This window comes from Diadema antillarum, unplaced genomic scaffold (genome assembly GCF_040938485.1).
Source record: "Diadema antillarum isolate AM-2024a unplaced genomic scaffold, OU_Dant_1.0 seq00000225_RagTag, whole genome shotgun sequence".
In the NCBI taxonomy this organism is placed as follows: domain Eukaryota; kingdom Metazoa; phylum Echinodermata; class Echinoidea; order Diadematoida; family Diadematidae; genus Diadema; species Diadema antillarum.
Genome location: NW_027271277.1, coordinates 174,589 through 191,487, shown reverse-complemented (window position 1 = coordinate 191,487; position 16,899 = coordinate 174,589). Strand labels below are relative to the sequence as shown.

The following is a 16,899-nucleotide window of genomic DNA, read 5'->3' as shown; positions in this document are numbered from 1 at the left end:
CATGAAAAATACTTTACCAAACTCTGCGAACTAGTAAGTTAGAATTCAACATTTTTGAAATTTACATGTAAGTCCATCGCGCTAGATTTCTGACGAGTGGTCCCCTTACGATAATGGATTGGCTCTCTAACGTTACAGTATTCGTAAGTAGATGTGGACGTGCTATATGTACGTAAACAAGCTTAGCCAGCATGGTCTGTTCGGTAAGCCATGACATGGTATACTAGTACTGAAATGTTCGTATCATCAAGGCAAGGGATTCATTTTGGAAGATAATATTTTCGCGTGTTGTTAATTTCGCGAATAGCTCCCGACTCGCGAAATTCGTGAAAATAAAACCCCCACGAAATATATAGCGTATACAGTATGAGTTTTTGAAGACATGTGGTCTACAAGAAGATTTTGTTGAGCCTGTTCTCAGTGATCCATCACTTGCAAGGTCAAGGGTCACGGTGACCAGCTGAATATTTGTAATTGGTTGTCATACTGGATTTTATTCAAACTGGATATGGAGTTGTATAGTTGGGCACTCAAGGTTCATGTAACGTTTTTGTTCATGCTGCCCACTGTGTATCAACATTTGCAGGCCGCTGCACAGCATCTTGCTTGCACTCTATTCTGAAGTTAACATCTATAACCATATTTAATTCAAAGTTGCAATATGTATAATGGATGTGTATCATGTGGAAAGTTAGCCACCTACAGGTACTGTTCTTTATTGAAGGAAACAACAGGTTAGTCCTGGGTATACAGGCATTTATTTGTATTCCGTGAAAGCAAACTATTCAGTGTTTGAATATCTGAGATGAATAATGCCTTCCTGATGATTCATACCTCAATTTCATGTTTTGATACATCTGAAGGAGACAGCAGGTTAGTCTGAAGGACATGTAGGTACACATACAGACATTTGTGTTCCGTGAAAGCGTAAATTAAAAATCTTAGCAGTGATATGACTCCTATTCTCACAATTCACATCAATTATTAAAATTGGAAAGAATTAAGGGTGATGATACTCCATTGAAAGGAGGATCTTCTCTTTTTGAATAGGCACTGGGTCACTTACTCTTCTGAATTCTAATTCCTTTACAAAGATATATTGGTATTATGCATCTTGGTAGATTCGTGCATTTGGTAAACAATTTCTCTTTGATTCACTGTGTGATATTTTCTAGTATCTTGTAAGTGACTGAGTCATAATGCTGTTGGTACATTTAACTTCACACAGTTTTTGTGTATCAATACATGTTAATGATACATAGAACATTGTATTTCCCTTGTCATCTTAGAATCAGTGACATTGTTTGTTTCTTTTGAGTGTGGAAAATAACCTGTTGTTGTTGTTTTTTTTTTTTGGTGTAATACTTGAACATGATTGATTTGCCAAAATCTCATTGACACTAAAAGTGTGTGACAGATTATTACCAACAGTAATAGAAGTGTTTTGGAGATCTATGCTGAAAGGGTTGCTGGTTCACCGTGTGAAAGAAGAGCCATAAAAAATGTGTGATCGCTAGATCACATGATACATTATCATTCTGAGTACAGTAACCTTGAGTACCAGGCACAGTATATTAAAAAAAAGAAAACAAAAATCACTGCAGTCACTCTGTTGCATTTTCCTCCCATTAGTGTACAATGTATTAAAGGCCATGTGAGTGGGATGTTTTATCATTGCAGCAAAAGGACATTAGTTTACTTAAGGCTTCCTTTGTTCACAGCGTGCAAAGTCCAAGTGCCGTCAGAGGAAGCTATTGGACATAAATAGTGAAAGATATGGTATATTGCCCATTACTATTAACCCCTTGAGGACGAGTCCCGAGTATACTCGGGCAGATGTCTATGGGAAATGCGTGTTGTAGCAAAATGAACCGTCCTCAACGGGATAATATACCGCCCTGTGTCAGAGAATTTGTACAGGAAATAAATGGGTCATTAACAATTTATACAAATCGATGTTAAAAAAAAAGAGCACGTATAAAAAAGTACTTGTACATGTATGTGTTTAACTACCTGGCCCTATTGTAGTAGTGCTGTATTGTGATTTAATGTTCTATAAGGTTAGGCACAATATTTTTGCATGAAAAGAGAGTTGAAATGATCTGTACTTTAACACTGATATTAGATAATTTTCATTGGAGTCATTTAAAATGATTTTTATATGGGGATGATTTAATGTACATTGTAGTATTTTTCATATACAACTGTACTATAATACAGCTACAAATGCTGCTGCTGCTAGCATTGGTGGAAGTGGTTTTATTAATGATAATGATAGTATGTGAAATGTAGTAGTGAGTAAAGTAATGGTACTGGTAGTAGTGGTAGCACATATACAGTGGTACTTACATCTAAGAGTTGTTGTAGAAGTGACAAACCACTTTAAATTTCATTCGAGAAAATAACAACAGAAAAGAGGAATCACTCTTATGAGTGATTTTGGTCCATGAGCTAAAAGTTTAAGAATTGAAGAGTTTTATTGAAAAATATGTTATGCAATATTTTTTAAACATTTCAGAGTAAGTCCATGATCAGATAGACCAAACAAAAACCTTTCCAATGCTACCCTACCTGTTGCGTTTAACAAGGAATGTTCTTGAAAATCACTGATAAAAAATTCTGTATTTTCTCACCACATTCTTTGTTTGTAACGGGTTTAGTCACAAATATCGCAAATTGACAAAAATGTAGTTAAGTGACGTTGTGATAAATTCTTTGACTGTTCCCTGTCTGACAGGCTACGTTTGAGAAGACTGAAAATGAGCTGCGAGAGGTGAACCAGAATAATGAGGTCTTGCAGCGGAATTACCTAGAGCTGATGGAACATCAGAGGGTCTTGGCCAATGCCGAGGAGTTCTTTGCCAATGTCAGTGTGAGTACAACTTTACTAAGTACTGTAAAAGTGGATATTTTCCCACGACTAATTTTTCGCTCTCGGCCCGGTAAGAAGAGTTTCGCGTGCTTTTAATTTCCACTTTTACACTATTCCTACTGGTCCCAGCCTTTGTTGTTACACTCTACCAGTCATGGTTTCTCTAACAGGTGGCCACCCCCTTTTTAGCTCACCTGAGCCAAAGGCTCAAGTGAGCTATTGCGATCGCCCTTCGTCCGGCGTCCGTCGTGCGTCGTGCGTCGTGCGTCGTGCGTCGTGCGTCGTCCGTCGTCCGTCGTGCGTTGTGCGTAAACTTTTTACATTTTCATCTTCTTCTTGAAAACCCCAAGACCGATTTTCATCAAACTTGGCAGGTAGCATCCCTAGAGTTCATGGCAGAATCAGGGGTGCCCCCCTTGGGACCCAGGGGAGGGGGGTGGGGAAGGGTTCTAATAGGGCCTAAATTGTACATTTTCATCTTCTTCTTGAGAACCCCATGACCCATTTTCACCAAACTTGGCAGGTAGCATCCCTAGGGGGTTAGGAACTCAATTTGTTAAAATGGGCACCATGCCCCACCCGGGGGGCCCCCAGGGGGCCCAAACCCCCCAAAATTAAGGAATCCGCAAAAATCTTCTTCTCTAGAACCAGAAGTGATAGAGCTAAGTTAATACTATGAGTTAGTACATTGATGACTGTAGTTTCAAGTTTGTTCATGGCAATATCAAGGGTGCCCCCTTTGGGACCCAGGGGAGGGGGTGAGGAGGGGTCCTAATGGGGCCTAAATTGTACATTTTTATCTTCTTCTTGAAAACCCCATGACCCATTTTCACCAAACTTGGCAGGTAGCATCCCTAGGGGGTTAGGATCTCAATTTGTTAAAATGGGCACCATGCCCCACCCAGGGGGCCCCCAGGGGTCCCAAACCCCCCAAATGAAGGAATCTTTATAAATCTTCTCTAGAATCAGAAGTTATAGAGCTGAGATAATATTATGAGTGAGTACATTAATGACTGTAGTTTCAAGTTTGTTCATAGGAGATCCAGGGGTGCCCCTCTTGGGTAGGGGGGGGGGGGGGTGGTTGGAAGGGTCCAAATGGGGGCCTGAATTGTACATTTTCATCTTCTTCCTGAAAACCTCATGATGGATTTTTGTCAAACTTGGCAGGTAGCATCCCTAGGGGGTCAGGATCTCAATTTATCAAAATGGGCACCATGCCCCACCCAGAGGGCCCCAGGGGGCCCCCAATCCCCCCAAATTAAGGAATCTTAAAAAAATTGGGCCCTTATTGTACATTTTCATCTTCTACTTGAGAATGCCTGGTCAAATTTTGGTAGAGCTGTGATTTAGATTAGTGACTGCGTGAAAGGTGAACTTGCGATACTCAGGTGAGCGCTAGACCCGCGGGTCTCTTGTTTGAAAACTATTTTTGTTTAAATCTGTGATGATGGATGATGATGATGATGATGATGATAATAATAGTAATAGTAATAGTAATAATAATAATAATAATAATAATAATAATAATAATGATAATAATATTGATAATAATAATGATGATAATAATAATAATAATAATAATAATAATAATAATAATTGATGGGTTAGAGAAAATATCCTGATTAGTATGGTTGTCTTTATCCTATCATTTTTTCTCATGTCTACAATTTGCATACCAAACTACTTCTTTCGTTCAAACATCAGTACAACTTAAATCTGTCTGGTATGTAAATATTATCACCTCAGTGTGAAGAGGAAACAAGATTGCCAAAAACACTATAATCTTTCTCAGGGTCATGGGTCTGGTACCTTGTAGAACTCACAATAATCTCAAATTAAGTTTGTTATTTTACAAACATGGCAACAACACAAATACGGGGGATCATTTGTTGGTTGATATGTGCCAAGGTATATATATTTTTTTTCCTGGTTTGCTGACTTTATTCAAAATACTTGATGAATCATGTACAGGACTTGAGACAACTTTTCTTTCCTTTTTTTCATTGCCATGATTTTTTGAATGGCTGTAAATCTTACATGGGTTGTATGAAGCTTTCTCAGATGGTGTGTGATGTGGATCTTGTCTTTCTTCTGTGCTGTTTAGATTCATGAAGATGGAAGCCACTATCCTATCCTCATGGATGAAGAGGGTCATGGATCCCTCAACAGGCGTGCCAGTGTCACCTTAGAGTAAGTCAAGGGAGATAAACAAAAAAAACTTTAAAAAAAACCAAACAACCTATGTGACCTTGAGTACATGGAAGTCATGGATGATTAGAAATAATACCCTGCTTAGTTTTCAGAAAGCATCAGTATCTTCTTAGAATAGGTTGGGTTGGGGGGGGGGGAATGAAAGCCTCAGTTAGATTTGTAAGAAACCATTACTGTCTCTTTGAAGTAAGTCAGGGGTATTAACAAATAAAAACAGAGTTTCCATCAGAGTAAGTCATGAAGAATATAAAAACCCCACTGTTTAGTTTTCTGTTTATAGATTTGACTATTGTGAATCTACACTGTATGAGTATAAACACACCGTATAAAAAGATGAGGGAGGGGAGGTGTTATATATTTGTTTTCTAATAAAAAGCTGTTTGTGGGTCTTGTTCATCCATGTGGAAATGGGAGCATCTATTCATCACAGCCAGAAAATCAGTCACACCATCTCCTATGACCACATTGCATAATTGGTGAATGGTATGTTGTGTATTGCGTGCTTCATATATGTGATGCGCTCCGTCGGAATGAGTCAAAAGTCGCAAAAAATGAAATCGTAGTTATGCCTATATGTGAATTCTACAGACTCTAAGCTTTACACTGATATGTAATACAACTCATTTCGATATCCCTATAGATCATAAAAATGAATATTAACTACGTTTATGATGTCAGTCCATTTTCTAAATAACGGAGAAAATCGCTCTCAAAGTTCAGGATACGTTCAAGCTCACAACCTGTTTCTTTCAAGGGACGAAACAATACAACAGTCCTGCTTAGCGATGGCGTTTACGCTCCATTGCACGCACTACCGTATAAGGCGATAGCTTGGGTATGTAAGATAATTAACCAATCGCAGGACAGGTCTGTCATTAACGATTCTGACCAATACGGCAGCCCGAATGTAAACTTCGGCGCGTTTGTGTCCGTGCCGCTGCCGCCGCATGAATGAGTCGGTATGCGTTGTGTGTCGGCTGCGTTGTGGTTTACCGCAAGTTTTTAACTCACAAACAATAGGAAACAGTAGAAAGAAAAAAGGCACGCAATGCGTCTTACGAGAAGCGTCTTTTAGCGAGGGCGTTGATCGCTTCCATTCTCCTCCCATGCTGTTGTCAATGGAAACTAAAGAGGATGCGTTTAGCAAGTACAGTACTCTCCGCTTAATCGGGTAGGCTCGAGCAGAGTGTTTCTTACCCGATTGAGCGGAGTACCCGATTAACAGAAGAACACGTCTCATTCAAAATTGACACACACAATGTGTATGTACGTGCATTGTACACTGCACCAAACACCTACACTGTTATATGCTTAACGCGCGTGTTTTCAGGGCACATACATACCTTATGCTTGCTCAGTCACGAGTAATAATTTACACTCTTTTTATGGACAATATGTCTTAAGAAAACTTTGTCGTTTGACTATGGACTCCTCGCTAACATGCAGGCGTTTCCCGAAATGAACACGTCTCTTTGCGTGCATTAGTCATGTAGAACGTCGGGTTATTTTTCGAGAAGTAACTGGGGAAAAGCAAATTTTGGAGTTGGTGCATGGCCTGATTTTTGTTGCAAACATCTTGTATTGTTAATGTTGTTGCAGAGCAAGGAATGAGCGCATTTAGTGTGTTCAACTCCTGTCTGTCTATGCAATTGATATGTGAGTGCCAGCTACATGTGTAATGTTCTTTTACCTGTGGCAAGTCGTGCTGGTGCATGTGTTTTCATGTTAAATCACTCCCCAATTATAACGATCAGTCTTCTTTGCAAATTAAGCAGAGAATTAATGCAATTAGCCATGGAAATTTTGACATTCGTGATTTCTTAAAGTATATGCGAAAATATGTTGGTAGAAATTAGATAAGAAGAAAATTATTTACCCATTTATGCGGAGAGGCAACCCGATTATCAGGTAATTTTAATGTGCACTGGAACTGATTTTGACATTACTACCCAATCAAACGGAGTACCCGTTAAAGCGATACCCGATTACGCGGAGAGTACTGTACCAATACCTAAATAGAACCTGAGAACCTATTGTAGGCGGGCACGCAATGCGTCTTACGAGAAGCGTCTTTTAGCGAGGGCGTTCATCGCTTCCATTCTCCTCCGATGTTTTTGTCAATGGAAACTAAAGAGGATGCGTTTAGCATACAAGTACCAATACCTAAATAGAACCTGAGAACCTATTGTAGGCGGGGGTTCAAAAGACAGCATCGGTAGAAAAAGTCAATGAAGTTAATTAACGATGGTTGTCTTTTGAGATCGTGTTCTTTGTGTGTACTAAAAACCCTCAAATTACGCACATGGTCGTAATGTTGCAGAGCAAAGACTGCTTTCGCGTCTGTTCTGCTGCAGCTGTATACAGCCGTAACATTCTGAATTCCTGCCATATTAGGCACATTTCCTTTATAGGCGTTGCGTGCGCAGTACATAATTATCGCTTATCACGCTTGCCAATGCTGCACATATTATACGTATCAGAAGCAAAGGTTGATGTAGACTTGACAGCTTCACGTTGGGTTTACAATGATTGTATCATAAATATACTTCTTGTTCTCAGTCACTTTTGTAATACCATAGCATATAAAAAAAACCATTAACTTGTAGCTTAAGCTGATTTTTTTTTTTACATCACATTTGCAGTTACAATCTTTCTGCGAAGTCGAGTATAGATAATGATACTGACAAATATTCAGAATTAATACTTAGGCCTTCTTCATTTCGTTTTGTATTCACAAACCTTATTGGAAAAAAAAATGATTGCTTGATTACTTTCGGGTAAAGGAACCTCCGGAAAGGAACCGCATTTAATTCTCTTGTTAACGAACCTAAGCTAATAGCGAACCATATTTCATTGTGTGATTAACGAACCTTCAGAATAATCAGTTGTATTAACCAACCCCCCCCCCCCCTCCCCCGAGGAAAAAAAAAAGCATTTCAATGTCATGCGTTGTCAATAGTGATAAAAGGCCCGTTTTTATTTCGTAGTGTGTCTCAGTACTCCTGTGCTTATTTTTAAGGATGTGCCCCTCTTAATGATTGCGATTGATGTTCAACTATTTCTTTCACGCAAGCTTGAACAGGAAGAAGCTAAAATTCAGGCAAGGAGACGAGTTTTCTTCCGTGAGATACAATCATTAAGACACACATCTATTCCCGAAAGTTGTGTGATTGCTTATGTGCTTAAGAATTGTGTCCATTACATGAATCAGGCACTATACAAAACGGTTGAAATCTACTGAAAGTCGAACTTCGGTTTTTTTTTTCAATTTCATTTCCACCTCAAGCGGGAATAGACTAGAAATTAGTTTGTCTATACTGGCAGGAGACTTTACGGTTTTCCAGTACATGCTCCGCATTTAAACAGTCGCCATATTTTCGTGGTCAGAATCAGATAATGGACACATGATCTATTATAAAAATGAAAATACAAAACAACGAACACGCCATATGTACAAACATTATGAACTTCAATGAATTAAACTTACCTGTGATATTCTGCATAAAAAACAAGCACGCCGATTTAAATAATTGAATAGAATTAATAGAACACACAGCGATCATGCGTGGCAGATCAAATCAAGTTCAATTGGTGAGAAAGCTAAATGAAGTTAAAAAGTTGACTTCTTTTCGTTTCTCTTTCAATTCATGAAAACAGAATTACATTGTATATCTATTAAAGAGGATTGTCTCTGTTGCGAACGATCGCCATATTATATAATCTTCTGCGCAAATCCGAATCCCTGAATACTTTAATTTTTGCTTGACAATGTAATAATCCTGCTTATAACTTTATAAAGGACTCGCAAATTAAAAGTTTCAAACCGTATACTAAAACATTATATTGTACACGGTGTATTTCAAAAAACATTTTGAATGCGTTGTGTGTTAGCATGTTAATAGCATCAATCTGCCTTTTATTTTCCGTACGTAAAGCGCACAGAAACGTAACCAAACGTTACCAAATACAGTGATATGCATTGTACGGCGGGGTACTATCATTAGAAGTATATCCCATTCCTTTTTTTTTATTTACTTGAAGTAGTCGTCAAACCATGTGTCATTTTCATAGCGCCATCACTTAGGAATTAGAATGTATGAAGATAATCGTTACTCATTTATTTTGCGCTACTATTATAGCATTTACATTTTCCAACTTTTATTGACATGCAGTATTATGTTACTGTATGGTTACGATTACGAATGTTGGTTATGAATTCAAAAGACTGGTTCATTAATCGAACTATAAAGGTAATAGCTGTTTTGAAAGTAGTTCGATACAAGTTCAAAACGCAATCGAAGTCATCGTCATAGGGGGAACTGATAGCTCTAGAAAACTTGTTTAGGCTAGTAAAGATTGCCGTATGCAATCTTTGTAGAAAGTTTTGACTTAGGCCATCTTTTGGGTATTTTGAGAAATTATATGAAGAATCATTTGTTTTGATTATGTCAAGAATAAGTTTGAACTATGAGAATAAAAAGGTGCGGTTACCCAAACAATGTCGCAGTTCGATTAGACATGATGGGTAAAGTGAATTCATGACTTGACTAATCCTTACTGAATTGATGATCACTTCTGTAAACCATCAGTTATGTCTTGTAGATGATACCTCTGTAATCGTAGTCAAAATTCTTTTGAGCGATGAGACGAAAACCAACAAACAAAATGCCGTGTATCATCGCTCGAGATTCCAACATTTGGCGTCACCCGACTAACAAGAAGTGACGAATCAAATGGAATATTATGTTGGGGGATAGCAGACTGTGTTACGATTTTTAAATGTTTCGAGCAATTGTTTAAAAAAAAGAGAAAATGAGGCAAAGTTCAAGAAATTAGAAAAAAACACGTAAATGCAGGCGATCATGTTTGATAATCAAAGTAAGAGATTACAATCGGCCGTGCGGATGTATTATGATTGCCTTATTTACATGTCTGATTTCTGTAAACTACATGTATGTTATATTTAAATTTAAGTTCCCTTCCCTCCTTGATAAATGTTGTGTTGGGTTTTCGCTATCTGAGATAGGCATTTATTAGGAAACGCTGTAAAAACGACAACAAATGCCTACTACATGTACTATACATCAAGAGATGACCCATATACATACATGAAACACAAAAATTTTGTACGTTCTGATATAATGCAACTGCTTGTTTGTTTGTTTGTTTGTTTGTTTTGAATTACCATGGTCTTTGTCGGGGGAAAGATGAAGAAAAGTAGTAGAGTGTATCACCCTCAAATCCGGATGATTGCGATAAGTGTGTATCCCCGCCCTTTCTATACAGGTAAATGATTTAAGTTTGGTATGCTATTATAAAAGCCTGCATGAGTCATGCAGAAGAACTGATTCCGCGATCACTTTTAACCTTTCATAAAATTCACGTTTTAAGATAGTAACGATAGCTTGTAGGAGATAGAATAAGTTAGCGTCCCTGACTGTGGTTCTGAACACAAAAGGGGACTGAAAAATTCTTATACAAATTAGAAGACATAATGCCGATCCTCCAACACTGTTGCTCCATTCCTTCACTGATTCTGCTATCAATGGCGAAGAAAGAATACTGGTTGCGTGATTATCCACCCCTTGATAGCAGGAAGTTTACCTTTCATTGTTTAAGGCTTCGTTGATGCGGGGTTTACTCGTATACAAGGCGTGAACAGTGTCGTCCGAGTTCTTTCATTCGAAATTCCTCAGAATACGCAATTCAATGGGCAATTAGCGCTGCTACTTTGCAAAGCTGTTAGCCAAATTCTTTGCAGACTTGACCTCTCACATGTCAGCTACACGCAATACACGACAAACAGTTATCATTACAAACATTCTGATTAAAAAACAAAACAAAATGAAGAAGCACACTTTTGAGTAGCGACACAGCTTTCTGTCCCTTTCTCAAATAGGTCCTACTTCTAAAAAATACACAGATGACAAGAGTCAGAATATCCTCCAAAGGGAACACGAGCTATTTAGGCATTAATAATGTTTGTCTTCCGATTTCTCTCCATGCCGTCACGGCCCAAACCATCATAAGAAATAGGGCAATAAGTTTTATTAACCGGGGAAATAATTGTACGCATTACTTACATTTGGCGAATTATCACACGAATTGTCGACTTTATAAAAACGAGAATAATTGACATCTTTGATTCTAGTACTTTATCTCCAGAGATGAACTTTAAACAGCAAGTCACATACCAGGGAACGAAAGTAATGATTATTTGAATGAATTCATTAATGAGGCCAATTAATAACCGTTGTAAAAGTACACACACGCATAAAGAGGTTTCAAGTTCGATATGTGATCATTGTATTAGCTCATAGATAACGTATCATAAATTTTGCGTGATCGTTCGTTGGAATTAATTTTTTTTTCAGCGCGATTTGTGCGTCACATCAATCACCACTTCATGAAATGGAGTGCATGTATCAAAGGAAACTCGCTGGTCATGCAATCGATGGCCTTGGTCAGCTCACTATTATTGCGTAATTCTTAAAGCCCTCGCCGCTTGGCCGCCGACGCCGCCGCGCGCACCATGCTTTGTTTTGTCTTCAATGGGGTTAAGAGCAATGCCTCATTAGCATACACCCTAGCAACGGAGGCGGAGTCTCGATCGGACAAGAACAATAGGTGCGAAACGCAACGCAAAGGCGAGCGTTCGACAAAAATGTAACCGAAAAAAATTGTCTCAGAAAAACTGTGATTTGGGACACTTGTACTCATTTTTACACGCTGAAATTCTCTGTACAAACAAATAAAACATCAAGGAATCAAAATCCGTCATAAAAAAAATTTCAACCGGAGCAGTGCTTCCCCTTCATTTTCGGCTCATTACGGGAAAACTCCCCGTGCGACTTATGACTCATTTTGTCGGAGCGCCACACATATATGCAAAACTTGCACATGTTGCACAGTGCGTGTTACTTCTCTGCTTTGTTTGTGATGAGGTGCGACATGAGCCACATTTTAGTGTGCATTTAATGTGTACAAAATATATGTGCCTTGTGAATCTTTGAAGCTTATATTGAGAAGACACACATTTTTTCGCTGTTATTTCAATTTCCTCGTAACGATCAAATCAAGTACAGGAAATGTTAACAGTTTTATTTGTATGATCCTCTTGTATTGATAACAAAATCTTGTTATGTGTTTCTGAAATTTGGTCACTATGTCAAGTGTGTTGTGCCCTTGACATGACATGTATGATAAGAAATACATCCTGGGAAAATTCTCTTGCAGTAGTAAAATCTTGTTGTGTCAGTGTTTGCTCTAATGTGGTTCACCTGTACATGCTCAACTATGTAGCAACATTTATTCTCGATCTGGTCATAATAATAATCCCTGGTTCCTGAGACTGTGTTGGTAACACCTATTTGAGTTAGAAACAATTGACTGTTTAGAGCCAACTTTAAACGAATTCTCTTCTATTACAATTTCCTGATGGTATGGTGAGTTTGGCTTCAAGGTACCAAAATGCCTTTGCATGGATGCTACAGTTAGTTTACTCATGAGGAGTTCAGAGGATGAATTCCGGAAGAGGAAGTGCCATTTTACAGTCACAGGCGGTCAGTATAACTTTAAAGGTGATCTGGGCAAGACCGTTTAAAGGATGCTAGCTTAGTGTGTGATTTCTGAAAGAGACAAGTGGAGAAGTAAATTGAAATTAATGGAATGGAGGGGGGGGGGGCCCTTGAATTAGATGAAGAAATTCTTTATATGTTCACATCTTGTGTTCCTTTCACACAGCTTTGTAGCAGGAGTCATTGAGAGGGAGCGAGTTCCTGCCTTTGAGCAAATGCTATGGCGTGTATCCCGTGGCAACGTCTTTCTTCGCTACACTGAAATCCCTACACCTTTCAGTGATCCAGCCACAGTAAGCATGATATTGATAAGGCCTTACAATCTCAATTTTGCTTCAAATGTGTTCCTTTCTGTGTAAATATATAAATTACGGTACTCTGGATTGTCATAAAATCTCAATGATTAAAAGCACAATCTACTTTCACTTCATTATTGAAAGGAAAATATGTTGCAGAAATGATTGCATTCATTGTAGAAATCGATTCATCAGGATGGTTGAAAGTGCTTAACCCTATTTACATGTTCAAGTTCCAGAAACGTTGCGTCTACTCTGGTTTGTATGGTAAATAAACTACACATATCTTGCTTCTGTCAAAAATGACCATGTAGCTATTTTCTGAAGTAAACTTCCAAACTTGTCTATTTCTTTCTTGCCTGTCTTTTTCCATGTACTTGTATTGGAGTTTATCAAATGCTTTATTTTATGATACATACAGTGTATGTGTATCTGTACATCTGCCTGTGGAATCAGTCATCAGTTGTGCTTGTGGTGCAATCAAGTAAAAATGTTTGTGAAAAATGTAAATCCATGTGTACTCTTGTATTGTCACCTTTCAAATGTTTCTCTTTCTATTCTTACATATTTTCAGGGCAATGAGATTCACAAGTTTGTGTTCATCCTGTTTTACCAAGGATCCCAGCTTGGCTATAGAGTCAAGAGAATCTGTGAAGGGTAAGTACAAAGAGCCGTTTCATCTAGTGTGGTTAGGATTATATTCAGTTGAAACATTTTCCCACGGTTTTCATGCTGAACAGCATTAAGTAGCTAGAGCATTGTTTCTTCTGTATTTTCTTTATGACCAGTATGTGGATAAACAAGAAGAGGAAGTGGAATGATAATAAAAGAAAACTCTGCTCTATGTTCACATTGTCTGTACTTATGAGAGAAAAATCACACAAATTAAACAGTGACAATAACATAATAGTAGCAAAACAAAATTATCATCATCATGACTCTGCAATGCATTTATTGTCATGCAAACAACCCTTCACAAGTTAAATCTTTTAAAACAGTAATGTTGTTATCAAGAGGAAATGCCATCCTGTACATGATATCATATTGTGCTTGTAACAATAACTTTGTAAAGACCAGTCGTACACAGTTACCAGATTATTGACAAAATTCTTTTGTGATGTGAGAGTTGTGAAGCTACATGTATGATGTAATTTCCTCATCTAGGTCTAATTTGTATAATTGCGGATATGACCGATTCTGTAGCGCGGTGTTAAGTTTATTTGACTTTATAAATCAAGACCTGTGTCTAGTTCCTGGTGTCAGTTTAATGAAGGTACTTTCACTTTCTTATTTGTGGGCATCAACCTTCATAATAGTCGACTAGAGTGTGGAATGGAGTTGCCTTTAATATTCTGTATGGGGTGTACTATTGAACAACATATACAGGAAGTTTCGTGATATCAGAGCTTCACTAGTCAACGAAGGATAGACTCAAGATCCTGAGGAAACTCAGTGTTATTAACAATTCACTGGACAGCAAGAGACATGATGCACTTTCAAGGGAATTCAATGACTTCAAAATACTTTCAAATTTCTATTCAACTAAAGGGAACAGGAAATGTTTGGGGGATGTTGAGAGGTGTTGAGTGTTTGTAAGTCTGTGCTATGATGTGGTGATGTGGATTCATACCAAATAAATTGCTGAGAGCTACCTTGACCAGTCTTTTATTTTGCCTAAAGGCCCAAATGTACATTTCACCGGGCGTTAGTATACTAATGATTGGTACTAGCAACTGCTAGTCTGCACTCAACTGCATTGCCTGTGTACTATAAATGCACTGCAATCGTTTTTCTGTGAAGTCCATTTAGTTTGGACCTAGTTCTGGCCTGTGAATCTTGCTAAAATGGCTGCTGCAGAATTTTAATCATGTTACCATTTCATAAAACAAATAGTGCACATTACTCATATCACCATTTCATAAAACAAATAGTGCACATTACTCAGTTGGGCGTGAGTAAAATTATCCACCTTCTGTATCTTATGAACAGGCCTAAACACGCTTTGCTTCACCTCATGTCTTTGGACTGTTCCAATGTCACTATTGGGTGGATGATTACTAGCTTCCTGTGTAAATTTTATGTGCATTATTTGTATATTTTCATTTCCTATATACAATTCTTACCCAGTTGTGACAAAATGAGCAACAAGTATCCACTTGAGGTTTGAATTTTCTTGAGTTTGTCTCCCTCTAAACTGAAGAAAATTCAAACCTCGACCTTCACCGTTTTACGCAATATTCTCTTGCAAGTATCCACTTGTTAGTAGTTGGTTTAAGAGTTATTTTGTGGACACAATTTGTGCCCAGTGCAAATGATGTGAAACCAGGAGTGATGATCTCCATCTGGCATTGGCTGCAGTTATGGAATAGTATTCAATATGTACATCATTTTGTTTTAGAGATAGATAAGCAATTTGATGGCATTGCTTTTTACCTTATTTAAAGGAAAAGGAAAAATAGCATTACTGGCATACTGCAAAAGTGGAAATTTTCACGGTGTTGAAATTTTCGCACACTTCGCGCAAGCAGAAACTACAGTGAAAATAAAAGCACGTGAATATTTTTGCTTGCCACATGTTCCAGTAGTTCATGTCTTGATTCTGCGGAATTAAAAACATGCGAAACTCTTCTTACCTGGCTAAGCGCAAAAAAATTAGTCGCACAAAAAATATCCACTTTTACAGTAGCCATTAATGATTAGAGTTGGGACAACTAAGATGGACATTGTTTCATAGTTACACAAAGCACACATATGCACAAGCCAGGCCTTACATATGCCTCACTAAAACACACAAACCCTGTATGAAAACCTCTATCTCCTTTATCCCTCCCTGATCATGCTGGTCACAGGTTTCGTGCCTCCCAATACCCTTGCCCAGAAGATCCTGCTGAGAGACGAGAGATGGCCCAGGGGATCGCTGTTCGCCTCCAGGACCTACAAATAGTGAGGATTCAAGCTTCAAAGGGGAATATTTCTGTTCAGTTATGAAAACTTGTTTCCCAGGAAACATTGACCAGTGTACATAAGGGAATGATATCTTTTCTTGAAAATGAATAGTGATTGTAGTCGATGGACATATATTTTGAACAAAATGATTTACAATTTTATGCAATGAAATTACTGAGCAAAGACTTTTGTATAGCAGTCACACTAAAATGCAGGGCAAATTGCTATGGAATACCGAGAATTTATTCCCTGGTCCATGGATATGAGTTGAGAGCAGTGAGGTTGCTCAGTTGGTAGCGAGTCTGCCTTGCAATAAAATGGTTTGGGTTTGTGTTCCAGTGAGTCTAGCTGAGCAATGCTGTGTGTAATCATGCCATACCCTCTTGTCAGAGGCTAAAGATGCACTGTCCCTTGGATTGGATATTTGATGGAGGACATGTGTGTTAGGGATTAATGACTCACAGAAGTAAAAGATCACACTTCACTTCTGTCAGAGAGCAGGGTGCAAACTTTAAATAGTGAAATGATCCACCCCACAAACTTGCACCAAAAAACTGCCAACTGATGCTGACCCCTTGTGGTTTGCTCCATGTGAATAGCAATAGTAAGCACATAGTATTGGCAAGACACATTGAGCCAATGATATGAATCCCAAGAAGCTGTTTGTTTCATGGGCTCCCGGTTTGAATAATAGAGCACTAGAAAACGGAAAGGAAAAAAAGGAAGATCATGATTTTTAACGGTAAAGAGGAATGAAAGACTTCTTCTGGAAAACCTGACTGTGTGAGTTTCATCATTTACTGATTCTGTAAAGAGTGCAGTGAGAGGGAACACGATTGAGCACAGTTATCCAAGTGCTCATTTTATACTCAAAATATATTAATGTGTATATCACTTCTGTCAGTCATTGTAGTCTAATGCAATGCTTCTCAACCTTCTTTTTTTTTTTTTTTTTTAATCCCAGGGCCCACTTTGGTTCCTGTAAGTTTTATTTTTG

General features: G+C 38.2%; 1 pseudogene; it reads left to right on the top strand.

The window, feature by feature from the left end:
• The window catches only part of LOC139729210 (V-type proton ATPase 116 kDa subunit a 1-like), a 43,116-nt pseudogene that overhangs the window by 9,539 nt on the left and 16,678 nt on the right, over positions 1 to 16,899 (top strand).